This window comes from Fukomys damarensis, unplaced genomic scaffold (assembly GCF_012274545.1).
Source record: "Fukomys damarensis isolate Sample0158 unplaced genomic scaffold, DMR_v1.0_HiC HiC_scaffold_11, whole genome shotgun sequence".
Classification (NCBI taxonomy): domain Eukaryota; kingdom Metazoa; phylum Chordata; class Mammalia; order Rodentia; family Bathyergidae; genus Fukomys; species Fukomys damarensis.
In genome coordinates, this window is record NW_022900923.1 from 27,291,566 (window position 1) to 27,301,141 (window position 9,576).

Consider the following 9,576-nt stretch of genomic DNA (forward strand, 5'->3'; position numbering starts at 1 on the left):
AGCATAGCAGCTGGGACAGAGCCACCAGACAGGTCTGGAAAACCAGAAGAGCATGGCTTTGTGGGCACCTGTTGAGCAACCTTCATAGGAATTGTTTTCTTCTCATTATCTGTTACTTTTCTCACTGCTGAGTCAAAATACCTGACATTCACAAGTTAAGGGAGGAAGGTTTATGTAGCTCACAGTATGTAGAGGTTTCAGTCCATAATCAGCTGTCTCAAAGGCAGAGTGGCACGTGGCAGAGGGGCACCCCACAGGAGAACAGCTCATGGGGCCCACACAGGAGCAAAAGCAACAAGGGACCTTAGCAGCTTTTCTACACCTTTTATACTCTATCTAGGCTACTGGGATTAGGACAGTGCCAATCAGTGAACTGATTTATTAATCATATACCCTTAATCCCAGCATTGCTGTGAATCAATCACATACTGTAGATCCAGCCACCTCTGAAAAAGACTGCGTGAGGCGCGGGGGGGGGGGGCCTCAACACAAGCCATAACAGTATGGGAAAGGAAGAAAGGGAAATAAAAGCCTTAGTGAAGTATATGAGATGAGAATGAGAAATTAAGACATAGTAGCAAGTTAAACACAGCTTTCAGGAGTTCGTAGTGTAGTAGAGTTAGAGGGAGATAGAGCTGTCAGACAGCTACCAAAGTGATCTAGTAGAAAGAATGGGTAGCTAAGGAGAAAAGGGAGGTAACTGAAGAGACAACCCCAGGAGAAGGCCAGAGAGGCAGAGAGATATTAGACAATGTGGCTCTGACCTTGGTTAGCACTGTAAGTAGCAGGAAGGCAGCTGCATCTGAATCCAGCTGAGCTATAGATTTGGTGAGAAACAAAGTCGTTTTTGGCTACTTCCATCAAAGTTAAATCCAATTTTCCTAAATCTTACTCAACAGTGCTACTGCAGAGCTGCCATTAGAATGATGAAGCCATGTTTGCTCTATTGGACACAAGAACAGAACTCTGTGAAAGATGTGATTCCTAATCCTATTGATTTTCAGTATGAAAATACCCTACAAGCCTGATCACCTGTTTAGTGGTATAAAGTATCATTATTTAACATTTTAAATTATTGTGCATAAAACTCTCTTTAAGTAAGATGTAAAGAGACATCATGTTCAGTTTTTACCTTGTCAAAAATACAGCAAAAACACTGAGAAAGTAGAAAACACTGGGTCCTTGAAGCCATGTTGAATCACTGAATTAAACAATTCTGGAATGGCCCTATCCCAAATTTCTTATTAAAGTCACTGCATAAATGCACTGGTTATCTAAATCTGTTATTGTTGTTGTTGTTGTTGTTGAGTTTTGTCAATTATAACTGAAAAAGATTTAGCATGTTTAGTATTTTTTTCTTTTGCTGTTGCCTTAGATTTATTAAAAATGTTACGGCATTGCACAAAGATTCAAACGGCTCCCGTGTGATGTTTAGAAATTCATCCCAACCATAGCTAAGTGCAAAAACATGGAACACTTCACATATTTGCATGTCGTCCTTGCACATGGACCATGTTAATCTTCTCTGTCTCATTCCAATTCTACTATATGTGCTGCCAAATTGAGCACAGACATAATATTTTACTGGGACAAATGGTAACCATTTGGAAAAAAATAAGCTCAACTCATATACAAAAACAAATTCTACATAGATCAAAATATAATGAAAAAGGTCCTGGACAAAGATGTAAGTGAATTCTTCCATAATCTTGGACTGTAGGAAGTCTGTCGGGTGGTAGAGCACTTGCCTAGCATGCATCAGGCCCTGAGTTCAATCTCTAGTACTACACACACACACACACACACACACACACACACACACACACGAAAATCTTTCCAAGAATGACACAAAACTAGGGGCCACACATGCTGGAATAATTATATGAGACTCCTCCTATTTCAATTTATATTGAAATATTTCTGTGAAAAAAAAGGAGAGTCACAGGAGCTGGAGATGAAGCGCCACAAGTAGGGCATTTACCAAACATGGATGAGATCCTGGGTTCAATCCTCACCACCAGTACACACAAAAAAGGGAATTACAATATGTACACAGTATAGGACCTATGTAGAAACATATGGCTTAATGTTCATTGCATTCTTTTTGCTTTCCTGCAAGTTTCTTAGAATTCTGATTAATTTTTTTTTTTTTTTTGGAACAAGGTCTTGCTATGTACCCCAGGCTGGCTTCCAACTCACAGCAATCCTCCTGCCTCAGCCTACCGAGTGCTGGAATCACCACACCTAACCTCTGATTAATTTAAATGTTGTCAATTTACATAGCAATATAATGAAACATTTAAAAACCTGAATGTCATAAAAGAGAAAACTTGAAAAAATCTATATAGGCTGGGATTTAGTTCCATGGTTCCACTGCCTGCCTCGCAAGAGCAAGGCTCTGAGTTCAATCCCCGGTACCAAATATATATACTTAAATCCTTTATTAAAACACATAATAAGTCAAACGGCAAATGAAAAACTCTCAATTTGAAATAGAGAAGAAGGGTTGTCTAATAGACAGAGTTTCTTCAAGTTTATTTTAAAAACCACAATAATCAAATAGGAAATGACAAAGTGTATTCATTGAGTGAGTTGAAAAACAATGGTTCTTAAATATGCAAAAAGATGTTCAACTTATCGTAAAAACAATGTCACATTAAAACTACACTGATGCTGAGTTTCTTGGTCACATCTTCTGCTGGGCAAAGTGTGGTCAAATAGCATTCTGTTCATCACTGCCACCATGCAAGCTGATATGACGGAGAAGTAATTCTGCGGCATTCACCAACACTACAAGGGTGCATACACTCGAGCCAGCAATTTCATGTTAAGAATGTGTCCTGTACAATTGTTTGTATGCTAGGAAAATCGCATTTGCATGTGGCAAAAATTCATCTACTGGTTGGTTAAATAAATGTCAGTATAATAATAAAACTGAATGTTGTGGGGCCAGGGATTTAGCTCGATAATTCTGCCGCCTGCCTAGAAAGCGCAAGGACCCAAGTTTGATCCTGGGCACCAAAAAAAAAAAAAGAATACTCTGTAGCTATTTTTAAAATAAAGAAAAAATTTCCTCTAAATGGTGATATGGAAATGTCTTCAAGATTTAATACTAAAACTTTTTAAAAAGTAAGATGCAAAGTGTAAACAAGATCCAAATTGTATAACTGATAATGTGAAATAGGAAGAAAAGGGCTAAAGGTGTAGGAGAAGTGGGAAGGGCAAGGGAAAAAATATAAGGGACAAGAAAAACATGAGAAAAAATGGAAACAAAGTCTTTGTAAATAGGGAAGGGAGGAGGGGGTGAAGGGAGGGCAGGGGAAAGGGGAAAAAATGAGACCCAAGATCTGTCATGTAAAGGTGCAAGATCCCAATGATGAATGTAACTGTACTGTATACTTTAAAAGTACCAATAAACTCAATAAGATAAAAAATAAAACATAAAAATAAGATGCAAAGTGAGCTAGGTGTGGTGGCGCATGCCTGTAATCCCAGCACTGGAGGCAGAGGTAGGAGGACTGCCGCAAGTTCAAGACCAGTCTGAGCTACATAGTGAATTCAGGGCCAGCCTGAACTATAAAGTGAGACCCTGTCTCAAAAAAACAAAAAAAAACAAAAAAAAATGATGCAAAGTGTGTAAGATGCTGACATTTGTGTAAAAGGATATGGAGAAATATCTTCAGAAGAATATATAGGAAATTAATAACATTGATTGCCTATGGCAGAAAAGCTAGAAAACAGACAGGAAAGGGAAAAGACATTTTATGATATACTCTTTTATATAATGTATCTGTAAACAAGTAAATATATGTATATATCCAAAAACAAATTTAAACACTGAAAATTAAGCCAAAAAACGTCTGTTACTATAAATTTATAATCTAAGAAATTCAACTTTATTTTTGTAAAATCATGTTTTTTAGGAAAAAATTAAATGTCCATTAACAGTGAAATAAATAATAATTTATGACATCTATACAATAAAATAACAAAAAAAATCTCTAAATTCATTCTTAAAAGGTTAACAGAGAAGCCACAGTACAAAAACGGGGAAATGAAGATTTACATAAAATTTGGTCAGTTGCCTAGAAGGGGGGTATACGTTGTTGGAGGATGAGGTTATCTTCTAAAAGATGGGCTCAATGTATTTAACAGTGGGTATTAACAAATCATAAAACATTTGGTCTGTAGCCCAATAGTCTGAACTCTGCACACAATAAGTACAAAATTAACTGTCTTCCTTAAGCAAGTGTTCTAATTTAGAAGCCAAGTTGCAAGATAAGGTAAAAATAATTACAGAATCGCTTTGTGTTTGGCAGCCTCTGGGTGAAAATAAACAAACAAAAAATAATTACAGGATATAAAATCAACATTCAAAATCAATGTATCCCTGTACACAAATAATGAACCTACTGAGAAAGAAATTAGGAAAACAGCTCCATTCACAATAGCTTCAAGAAAATTAAACACAGGAATTAACCTAACCAAGGAAAATGGATGACCTCTATAACAAAAATTATAGTACTCTGAAAAAGGAGGTCGAACAAGACATTAGAAAACAGAAACTTATCCCCTGTTCCTGGATAGGCAGAACCAATATTGTTAAAATGGCCATATAATTGACATATAAACTTAATGCAATTCCAACCAAAATACCAATAGCATTCCTCACAGAACACAAACACAAAAAGAAATTCTAAAATTTGTACAGAACCAGAAGAGACTCTGAAAAGAAAAAGCAATCCTGGGCAACAAGAGCAAAGCAGGAGTCATCACTATCCCAGATTTTAAATTGTATTACAAAGATAAAATGATTTTTTAAAAATTTTTTAAGCATGACACTGTCACAAAAATGGACATGTGGCGCAATGGAACAGAATAATGAAAACAGAACCATGCACATCTCTCACCATGCACTAACCTAAAAACCGATCCAAAACATAAATCTTAAAACAGAACACTAATCTGCTGGAAGGTAAAATAGATAAAAATGCTTGAAGGTGTAGGGGTAGGCATGGACTTTCTGAATAGAACATTAAGTATCAACAAATGGCATTTTATCAAATTGAGAAGCTTCTGCAAAGCAGAAGAACAGCCAATAGAGTCAAGAGAAAACCTACAGGCAGGAAATAAAATTTTACTAGCTACACTCAGAGAGTGGACCGATATCTAGAACAGATAACGAAGTAAAAAAATTAGTTCCCCGAGAAATGTATGATGCATAATGGGAAATGGGAGGAAAGTATTCAAATGGGAAGGGGGAAAGGGAGAAGGGAGGGAGGGAGGGAGGGACCAGAAAAGGTAAAACTTGAAGGAGAAAATGGAAACAAAGCTTTTCTACGTAGGGAGGGGAGAAGGCTTGAGAGGGGGACAGGGATACAATAAAACAAAATTTATTTTTAAAATAAAAGAGAAAATTTTAGGTGGTGGGGAAAAGGGAACCTTACATTGTTGGTGGGAATGCAAACTCATGCCCCCATTGTGGAAATCCGTGTGGAGGTTCCCCAAAAGACAGAAACTACAAACCCCATTTCACTCAACCGTTCCCCTTCTAGGTATCTTCCCAAAAGAGGTGAAGAATGTTATAATGTAGAGATACTTACAGACTTGTGTTTCTAGAAGCCTAATTCATAATAGCTAAGTCTTGGGAGCAGACTATACGTCTGTCAACAGATGAACGGATAAAGAAAATGTGATGTTTACACACACTGCAGTGCTACTGTGCCACAAAGGATAAACCTGAGTCATTTGTAGGAAAATAGATACACCTGGAGACTCTAATGTTATGTGAAATAAATCAGACACACAAACTTTAATATCACATGATTTCCCTTGTGAGAAACCCAAAATACGAATAAAGAGCAAAATAAAAGATAGATAATAGTAAACAAGGAGGTAGATTCCTTGTGTGTGTGTGCAAATGAAAAGGGGACCAAGACATAGATGGAAGAGGTAGAGGAGGGAAATAGGAAGTAAAATAATTAAGATGTGTTATGTACGTGTACCAACTCCCCACAATGAATGCAACATTATGTACTGCAAACTTGTACTAATAAAAATGAAACAGCAATAGTTCTACACATTTTCTGACATTATAAAATAAAACCATTTTAAAACTTCCATTGTAAGGCCAGGGATTTAGCTCAGTGGTTCTGCAGCCAGCCTCACAAGCACAAGGACCCAAATTTGTTCCCGGTACCAAGGAAAAAAAAAAACAAAAAACCTCCCTGTGTAGATTTTCAAAAGGTACTTACCTCAAGGTAGTCAAGAATTCTACTAGGATTTACCTTACTAGACTTTAATTTATCTAGCTCTTTTGTGGGGGTGGAAACACTTAACACTAGATCAGTGATGATTCAATTTTATGTGTCAATTGGAATGGACTATGGAGTCCAGCTTTCTGGTCAAACATTAGTCCTACCTATTACTGCAAAGACATTTTACAGATATGATTAACATCTAATAATCTATTTTAATTTTAATGTGGGTGGTTTCCATCCAATCAATTGAAAGACTTAACACCAAAACTTATAATTCCTGAAAAAGAAGGAATTCTGACTCAAGACTGAAACATAAAAATTTGGTTTTTCCAGCCTGCTGGTCTCTTCCAAATTTTTGGATTCAAGATGGCAACAACTCTTGCCTGAGTTTCCAGCCTGCAGTCCTTCCTATGCATTTCAGCTTTCCACAAATCTGAAACCCCGTGTTTCCACAATCACACAAACCATACATTTCTCCATAGCCATAAGATTATATATCACAGGATTATGTATCTTATATGCATTTTTAGCCAAAAGTTGTGCTGATGATATCTTTTAAGCTTTCAGGGGATAAAATACTAACATAGGGGTAGTCAGAAATAATAGGCAGGTCCTCTATCTGGAACAAATATTTGCAGACCTTGGTCCTACACATCCTAGCTCTTTTTGTTCCAATTACTTCTCTGTCTTGGATTCACTCTTGTAGTCTCTCCAGTCTCAGCACTTCTAAACAAAGGTGCCTTGCTAACAAAGACCGTTAGTTCTGTTTCTCTGGAGAATCTTGACTGATACAGTAACTACATTATTTGTAACAGATTTTTTTAAATTAATATTAAAATGATTGATGCAACTGGGAGACTAATAAAATTTTTTTCAGAAACATAAATCCCAAATAGTCTTTGGAATCTTATAATACTCCATTACAGTACAAACAGATCCCCCCCTTTTTTTTGAGACAGCATCTCGCCATGTAGTTCATGTTGGCCTCGAACTTGTGGTGATCTTCCTGCCTCAGCCTCTCAAGCACTGAGTTTACGGGGGTGTGCCGCCATGCTGGCAGGTTTCACATCTTAAAAACACAATTAATTGTAAGATCTCTTTAACTTTAAAAATCCATGTGAGTTATGACTGTAAGAAAGTGCTGCAACTTTAACCCTCTGAAGCATCAATTTCAGACTCCTCTGCCATTTTCCGTTCAGTTTTTAGCTTGTATTCAGACTATGTTGCAATATCTATCTTTGGATATGCCCCCAGTAAGCTTAAAACCACTAAAATGTGAATGAGATCTATCAGGAAAAACATCTAGAGTCATCACAAAATGCTAGAGGAAAGTGTAATTGCAGCAGTGCTCTGAGTGGTGCCCTTTAGCCGCATTTAACGGCAAAGAGAATCAACACGAAAAGCAGATGTACCTCATGTGCTGAAAACATGTTCCATTCTGAAAGATTTAGATATTTTAGCTCGTAAGAGGCAGGGGCACCTAATATAAACCAAGATGTTTGCTGGGAGCCTCCCCCAGGAAGATGCGAGTCCATCACATACATTAACAAGAAATTACAGTGATCTGCAGCATGTTGAATGCTATAATAAAATGGTTTATGAAATTGTTTCATTTACAGTGGTTTAAAAACACTCTTTCCACAATGGACTGAAGGTTTGTACCCTCCAAAACTTCCAAGGTGATATTAGGAGGTTGGGTCTTTGAAGTGTAATTAGGTCATGAGGGTGGTACCTTCACGAATGGGATTTGGACCCTGATAAAAGAGACACCAGAGAGCTCTTCATACCTCTTTCCACCATGTGAGGGTTCTACCAGAAATCTTCAGTCTACAGCCAGGAAGAGGGCCCTTACTAACACCCAACCATGCTTGCACTCTGATTAGAGACTCCCAGCCTCCAGACCTGTGAGACATACATTCAAGCTATTTATAAGCCACTGCATCTATGGCATTTTGTTATGGCAACTGAATGGAATAAGACATCTTCCTTAGGTCAGAAGAACAGAAAGATGATTCTACCAGAATGAAAGGGTAGCAAACAGCCTCATGGATTAGGTGACTTTCTATATAGGTCATGAAATTAAAAGAGGCAGAGAAGTTGAGGGTAAAGAGAAAAGAGACCAAGATCAAGGAAAATCACTAAAACATCCCAGGCAGAAAGAGGAAATCGCCAAAGCAGAGTCAAATGTAGGGTCAGACCATCAGCTTGGCCTTGCCAAGTAAATGATGGGGCACTGGGGAAGAGAAAGTAGGAAAGGCAGGACTTTGTGAGAGACTGGATATGGAGCAAGGAAGGAGAAACACGCCTAAGTGTCTGGTCCAGGAAAGTGGCTGGTACAGAAGACTGATGGTTTGCAGACGGAAAAACAGCCTTGGGAAAGGAGGATTGATTCAGCCAAGAAGGGTTGGAGATTGATGAGCCCGTGGAGCCCCAAGGTGAAGGTTCGAGTAATCGCTTACTGACATAGGACTGACTGCCCCACAGGAGAGGGTTTAAGCTAAAAATGCAGCCTTAGCTGTCATTAGAGATAGATGATTCCCCCCCACCCCAGAGAAAGGGCATGATGGGTCTGAGAGAACCATGAGGCAAACACTGCTGTTTAAGAGGCAGGCAAAAAAGAAAGAGGAAAAGCCCTGCAGGAAACTGGAAAAGGTCAAGGAAATGTTATTGTGTTGTTTGTTTTATCTTATTGTAATAGCATATTTGTAATATAAATCTTAGCAGTTTAACCATTTTTAAGTGTACAGTTCACTGTGTTACAACCATTACTACTACATCCTTCCAATTTTTTTCATTACCCCGAATAGAAATCTTGCGTCTATTAAGCAGAGACTTCCCATTCTTTCCTCCTTACAACCACTGGAAACTTCTAATCTACTTTCTAATTCTATGTATTTGTCTAGTCAAGACTAGAATTCACATATACAGAATCATGTAATATTTCCTTTTGTACCTGGTCCAAGGCTTATATTGTGCCACTTTCTGGGGGTGGGAGGAGGGACAGAAGTCAACTGGGAGGCCAGAACAGAAAGCTGAGAGCAGGAGCCAAGAACTCTGGAGAGAGCAGACAGGCACTGGGGAGTCAGAGGCTGCTACACAAATACTCATCTGAGAACTGGATAGAAAAGTACATTTGTACTGAAGAATTAACCCAACATAATCTCTTCTCTTCCAGTAGAAAGGTCTAGTAGAAAACAGGTTTGCCTGGAAAAGAAAAAGGGGGGGCCTGGGGAATTAGCTCAGTGGTTCTGCTGCCTGCCTCAAAAGCACAAAGTCCCAAGTTCGATCCCCAGTACTAAAAAAAAAAAAAGAAAAG

General features: G+C 38.1%; 1 non-coding gene across 1 annotated transcript; it reads right to left on the reverse strand.

The window, feature by feature from the left end:
- Nucleotides 1–1,462: 1,462 nt before the first annotated feature.
- LOC117285652 lies at nucleotides 1,463–1,569 on the reverse strand. The gene has a single exon (XR_004516721.1). It is a non-coding gene; the product is annotated as a U6 spliceosomal RNA (small nuclear RNA).
- Nucleotides 1,570–9,576: the final 8,007 nt, after the last annotated feature.